At 42.9% G+C, this 7,213-nt stretch overlaps 1 pseudogene; it reads left to right on the top strand.

Annotated features, from left to right (window-relative positions):
• The first annotated feature begins 1,231 nt into the window (after positions 1–1,231).
• Positions 1,232–2,677, top strand: LOC116467883 (securin-like; annotated as a pseudogene).
• The last annotated feature ends 4,536 nt before the right edge of the window (positions 2,678–7,213 follow it).

Here is a 7,213-nt window from a genome sequence, read left to right as displayed (position 1 = left end):
TTGAACCCAGGAGGTGGAGGCTGCAGTGAGCCGAGATTGAGCCACTGCATTCCAGCCTGAGTGACAGAGTGAGACTCTATCTCAAAAAAGAAAAAAAATCAACACAAGTGGTGTCAGATAAAGGTAAACGGGGGCCAGATTGTGGAGATTTTTAAATGCATGAGAGTTTTAACATAGAGATAACATGCTTGGATTCAGGTTTCTAAAACACCATTCTGGCTTCTAGGTGGAAGATGGATTGTACAAGACAGGGATGGAGGAGGGAGACTAGCTGGAAGATGAGTGTAGGGGTCCGGAGGATGGTAGCTTGAATTAGAAAGGAAGCAGCAGAGAATGACGAGTGAAAAGACTGGTTTCCATTGTGAAAGTAAAGCCAACAGGCCTGAGTCTGTTCAGGCTGCTACCATAAAAATACAATATACCGGTGGCCTATAAAAATCAGAAATGGATTTCTCGCAGTTCTGGAAGCTGGAAATCTGAGATAGGTGCCAGCTTGGTCAGGCTCTGGTACAAGAGCCTTCAACCTTTTTCCAGGTTGAAGACTACTGTCTTCGCATTGTCTCCTCACATGGCAGACAGAAGGCTGGAGAGCTCTCTGTGGCTCTCATTCAAGGGCAGGAATGCTATTCTTGAGGGCTATACTCTCAAGATCTAATTATCTTCCAAAAGCCCCACCTTCTAATACTGTCCTATTGAGGGTTAGGATTTCAACATAAGAATTTGTGGGGTCACGCAAACATTCAATCCATTGCCGGGGAGTTGAGGGAAAGGAAAAAAATCCAGGAGTTATATATAGTTCTCATTTCAGACCAGGAGTTCCATCATTCTCAATATATCCTCTTTCTTTGCTTAAAAAAAATCTCAATTGGCTGGGTGCAGTGGCTCACACCTGTAATCCCAGCACTTTGGGAGGCCGAGGCAGGCGGATCATGAGGTCAGGAGATCGAGACCATCCTGGCTAACACGGTGAAACCCTGTCTCTACTAAAAATACAAAAAATTAGCCGGGCATGGTGGCGGGTGCCTGTAGTCCCAGCTACTCAGGAGGCTGAGGCAGGAGAATGGCCTGAACCCGGGAGGCGGAGCTTGCAGTGAGAGGTGATCACACCACTGCACTTCAGCCTGGGCGACAGTGTGAGACTCCGTCTCAAAAAAAAATAAAAATAAAATAAAATCCCAATTTAAGGAACTGTCTAGGTGACTGGTCTGGATGGATCCCACCTAACGCTGAAATGATTCTTGATTCAGGAACCAGGTAAGAAGCCCTCTTCTAGGACTCATTGCAGCTGTGCAAACGGCTCATGGAGCTTCTTCAATGCCTAGCCTGGAGCAGAGTAAGATGAGCCAGCTCCCAGTGGCCCAGCATCCTCCAGGCATGCAGGGTCTGTCAGTCCGCATCCCAAAAGCCCAAAAGAGAGTTTTAACATAGAGATAAAGCCCAAGAGGCTTTAGAGACACCTTGGAATAAACTCTCCACAGGAGTCCTAAGGATATCCCCTCTTCCCAGCCCCAGTCAACAGCTCAGTATTTTGTCATAGGAACACTTGCTAAAGGAAAAACCCCTCCAGCCTCCAGGTCCTTAATCCATACCTGAGGGCAAAGAAGGGTGCAGGTGAAATGACTGACCTGCGGCTAAAACTGGGACAGCCTTTAACCCATCAGGCAAGCCCTAGAGTCAAAAGTTTTTAGAAACATTAAAGCTGAAGGGGCAACTTCAAATACCTCCTTTATTAGATAAACAAAAGTAGTTTTTCTAACTACTTAGAAATGTAATGTCCCAAATTCTACTCTTTTCATCATTCAGGGGTATGTCATGGGCTAAATTGTGGCCCCAAAAATATATAGTGAAGTCCTTAGAACGTGACCATGTTTGGAAATAGGCTTGTTACAGATGTGATTAGTCAGGACAGGGTCCTACTGGAGCAGAGTGGGCCCCTAACCCAATATGACTGGTGTCCATACAAGACACAGACACACAGGGAGAACACCATGTGGCGATGGAACACAGCACAGATGCATCCATAAGCCAAGGAATGCCTGGGGCTACCAGAAGCAAAGAGAGAGGCATGGAACGGAGTCTCCCCTAGAACCCTTAGAAGGAACCCACCCTGCTCTGATCTATGTTGATAAGGAGAATGGAGAACCAGGTATCCATGCAGCTCCTAAAGACAGGCTGAAGCTGGGATCTGGACCTTCAATCAAAGCTTTAGAGGGGAGATCTCAAGTTTCAACACCATGTGTTGGCAAAATGTCCAGTGCTTTACCAGCCTTACCTAAAGCTACCAGAAAGGCTTTTGGAACTGTCAATAGGGCTACAGAAATGCGAGTAAAGACCAACAGACTCCTCAAACTAAAACACCCAAATTTCTCTGCCAAAAAGATACCAGGAAGACTGTTAAAGCAAAAAGCTCTGTTCCTGCCTCAGATAATGCCTATCCAGAAATAGAAAAATTCTTTCACTTCAATCTTCTAGATTTTGAGAGTTTTAACCAACCTGAAGTGCACCAGATTGCAGGCCTCCCCTTGAGTGGAGTGCCTCTTATGATCCTTGATAAGGAGAGAGAGCTTGAAAAGCTGTTTCAGCTGGGCCCGCCTTCGCCTGTGAAGATGCCCTCTCCACCATTGGAACCCAATCTGTTGCAGTCTCCTTCAACCCTTCTGTTGACCCTGAATGTTGAATTGCCACCTGTTTACTATGACATAAATATTTAAATTTCTTCATGCTTTAGGGTTTGTGTGTATTCGTATTAATAAAGCATTCTTTGTTTACAGGAAAAAAAAAAACTCACCCTGCTACCACCTTAATTTTGAACTTCCAGCCTCCAGAACTGTGAGACAATAAATTTCTGTTGTTTTTAAATCACACAGTTTGGTGGACCATGTTACAGCAGCCCTAAGAAACTAATATAAAGTCAACTGAGGGGAGAAGCTGAGGACTGACACACAGTGGCAGGTCCCTCGTAAAATCTGCTCTCCTGTCAGGAACCTGGGCGGATCTAGGATGAAAAACTGGGGAGACCTAGGGTTCAATGCTAGCATACTCTTGTGTTTATTCCAGAAATGTTATTAACTTCTCTAGGCCCTTCTAGGAAAACAAAAGGAGAAGGGGATCAAGCCATCTAACTCAAAATCCTACTGAGACATTTATGTCAGTTTCATTGATGATTTGGGAACATAAACATTAGTTTTAAGGTGTTTAGGGGTTTTTTAACTAATTTATATGGGACTTTTTTGTTTTTCGTGTTTTTGTTTTTGGGGGTTTTGTTTTGTTTTTTGGTTTTGTGTGTGTGTGTGTTTGTTGTTGTTTTGTTTTGTTTTTTTGTTTTGTTTTATTTTGTTTTGGGGACAGGGTCTCATTCTGTTGCCCAGGCTGGAGGGTAGAGGTGTGATCACAGCTCACTGCCACATCTGCCTCCCAGGTTCAAGCAATCCTCCTACCTCAGCCTCCCGAGTAGCTGGAACCACAAACGTGCACCACCATGCCTGGCTAATTTTTTGTATTTCTTGTGATAGAGACGGGGTTTCACTATGATGCCCAGGCTCGTCTCAAACTCCTGAGCTAAAGCAATCCACCTACCTTGGCCTCCCAAAGTGCTGGAATTACAAGCATGAGCCACCGCACCCTACCTATTTTTTTATTTTTAATTTTTGTGGGTATACAGCAGGTGTATATATTTATGAGATACATGAGATGTTTTGATATAGACATGCAATGTGAAATAATCACATCATGGAGAACGGGGTCTCCATCCCTTCAAGCATTTATCCTTTGTGTTACAAACAATCCAATTACATTATTTTAGTTATTTTTAAACATACAATCAAGTTATTATTGACTATAGTCACTCTATTGTGCCATAAAATAGTAGGTCTTATTCATTCGTTCTAATTTTTTTGTACCCATTAACCATCCCCGTTGTATTAGTTGTTTTCACACCACTGATAAAGACATATCCAAGACTGGGCAATTTACAAAAGAAAGGGGTTTAATGGACTTACAGTTCCATGTGGCTAAGGAGGCCTCACAATCATGGCAGAAGGCAAAAGGCACTTCTTACATGGCGGCAACAAGGCAGAATGAGAGCCAAGCAAAACGGGTCTCCCCTTATCAAACCATCAGATATCATGAGACTTACCGTCTACCAGGAGAACAGATGGGAGAAACTGCCCCCGTGATTCAATTATCTCTCACCAGATCCCTCCCACAACACATAGAAATTATGAGAGTACAATTCAAGATGAGATTTGGGTGGGGACATGGCCAAACCATAACACCCATCTCCCCCACAGCCCCCTAGTGTTTGGGTTTATTATCATAAATTAGGAAATAAATCTATGATTAACCTTAAAGATAATTCATTTTATGTCTTATGTATATTAGACTTTGGGGGCTGTGGTAGGCAGCTTCTAAGGTGCCCCAATGATCCCCACCTCCTGGTATTGGAACCCTTATGTAATCCCTCCCTCTTAAGTGTGGATTGCATTTACTGCCTTGCTTCTAACAAATAGAAAACAGCAAAAGTGACAAGCTGTCACTCCCAAGATTCCATTATAAAAGGACTGTGGCTTCCATCTTGAGAGTCAGAGTCCCTCTTTCTCATGGCTCACTCCAGAGGAAGCCAGCTGCCATGCTGCGAGGTAGCCATGCAGAGAGGCCCACACGGTGGGGGACTGAAACCTGACAATGACCACATGAAGTTGGATCATCTACCCCAAAAGAGCCTTTAGATAAAACCCTGGGTCTAGCCACCAGCTTGACTGCCAGCTCACAAATGACCCTGGGCCAGAGACTTCCAGCTAAGCCAGGTTCAGAATCCTGACACACAGAAACTGTGAGCTAGTACAAAGGTGCTGTTTTAAATCACTAAGCCGGGGTTGGTGGAGGGAGTCATTTGCCACACAGTACTAATGAATAGACAGACGTCATATGGGAATCTGAGTTTTTGTGGCAGGGTCTGAAATGGGTATTCTGAAGACTGGAGTTTGGATTTTCCTCTAATGACATGGAAATTAAGAGAACAGACTGAGGGTCAGGGTCAATTTCAGCACAAGGGATGACGCACACAGTTTGGGTCTGTGTGCTTCATGGCAAACCTCCACCCCCAGGCTCTCCCGGTGCCTGCTTCCTCCCATACCCACACTCTTTTTTTTTCTTTTTTAACTGAACAAATGCAGGTTTGTTATATAGGTAAAATTGTGTCATGAGGGTGTGTTGTACAGATTATTTCATCACCCAGGTACTAAGCCTAGTGCCCAATAGCTATTTTTTTCTGCTCTTCTCCCTCCTACCATCCTCCACCCTCCAATAGACCCCAGTGTATGTTGTTCCCCCCATGTGTCCATGTGTTCTCATCATTTAGCTCCCACTTACAAATGAGAACATGTATATTTGGCTTCCTGTTCCTGTGTTACTTTGCTAAAGATAATGGCCTCCAGCTCCATCCATGTTCCTACAAAGGACATGCTCTCATTCTTCTTTTATGGCTGCACAATATTCCATGGTGTATATGTACCACTTTTTCTTTACCCAGTCCATCACTAATGGGCATTTACGTTGACTCCATGTCTTTGCTATTGTGAATAGTGCTGCAGTGAACACACATGTGCATGTGTCTTTATGGTAGAATAATTTCTGTTCCTCTGGGTATTTGTCCAGTAATGAGATTGCTGGGTCAAATGAGAAAACAATCCTCATCCACATTCTTTCTCTCTTTCCACCTTTACAAAATTGAGTGAAGTCAATCTAGCTTTCCAAATCCACTTGTAGTGGACTGAAAGGCAGTTCCCAAAAAGATACATCTTCATCCTAAACTCCAACACCTGGGAATATAATTGTAAATGATAAAAGATGTGATTAAGTTAAGGGTTTTGAAATATATGAAAAAATCCTCAACATCATTTTTTTATTATTATTATACTTTAGGTTTTAGGGTACATGTGCACAACGTGCGGGTTTGTTACATATGTATCCATGTGCCATGTTGGTTTGCTGCACCCATTAACTCGTCATTTAGCATTAGGTATATCTCCTAATGCTGTCCGTCCCCCCTCCCCCAACCCCACAACAGTCCCCAGAGTGTGATGTTCCCCTTCCTATGTCCATGAGTTCTCATTGTTCAATTCCCACCTATGAGTGAGAACATGCGGTGTTTGGTTTTTTGTCCTTGCGATAGTTTACTGAGAATGATGTTTTCCAGTTTCATCCATGTCCCTACAAAGGACATGAACTCATCATTTTTTATGGCTGCATAGTATTCCATGGTGTATATGTGCCACATTTTCTTAATCCAGTCTATCATTGGTGGACATTTGGGTTGGTTCCAACTCTTTGCTATTGTGAATAGTGCTGCAATAAACATACGTGTGCATGTGTCTTTATAGCAGCATGACTTATAGTCCCTTGGATATATACCCAGTAATGGGATGGCTAGGTCAAAAGGTATTTCTAGTTCTAGATCCCTGAGGAATCGCCACACTGACTTCCACAATGGTTGAACTAGTTTGCAGTCCCACCAACAGTGTAAAAGTGTTCCTATTTCTCCACATCCTCTCCAACACCTGTTGTTTCCTGACTTTTTAATGATGGCCATTCTAACTGGTGTGAGATAGTATCTCACTGTGGTTTTCATTTGCATTTCTCTGACGGCCAGTGATGATGAGCATTTTTTCATGTGTTTCTTGGCTGCATAAATGTCTTCTTTAGAGAAGTGTCTGTTCATGTCCTTCATCCACTTTTTGATGGGGTTGTTTGGTTTTTTCTTGTAAATTTGTTTGAGTTCATTGTAGATTCTGGATATTAGCCCTTTGTCAGATGAGTAGGTTGCAAAAATTTTCTCCCATTCTGTACGTTGCCTGTTCACTCTGATGGTAGTTTCTTTTGCTGTGCAGAAGCTCTTTAGTTTAATTAGATCCCATTTGTCAATTTTGGCTTTTGTTGCCATTGCTTTTGCTGTTTTAGACATGAAGTCCTTGCCCACGCCTATGTCCTGAATGGTATTGCCTAGGTTTTCTTATAGGATTTTAATGGTTTTAGGTCTAACATTTAAGTCTTTAATCCATCTTGAATTAATTTTTGTATAAGGTGTAAGGAAGGGATCCAGTTTCAGCTTTCTACATATGGCTAGCCAGTTTTCCCAGCACCATTTATTAAATAGGGAATCCTTTCCCCATTTCTTGTTTTCGTCAGGTTTGTCAAAGATCAGATAGTTGTAGAT

This window comes from Hylobates moloch, unplaced genomic scaffold (genome assembly GCF_009828535.3).
Source record: "Hylobates moloch isolate HMO894 unplaced genomic scaffold, HMol_V3 SCAFFOLD_5, whole genome shotgun sequence".
Lineage (NCBI taxonomy): Eukaryota > Metazoa > Chordata > Mammalia > Primates > Hylobatidae > Hylobates > Hylobates moloch.
Note: the sequence above shows the minus strand (reverse complement) of the source record. Positions and strands in the feature narration are given on the sequence as shown.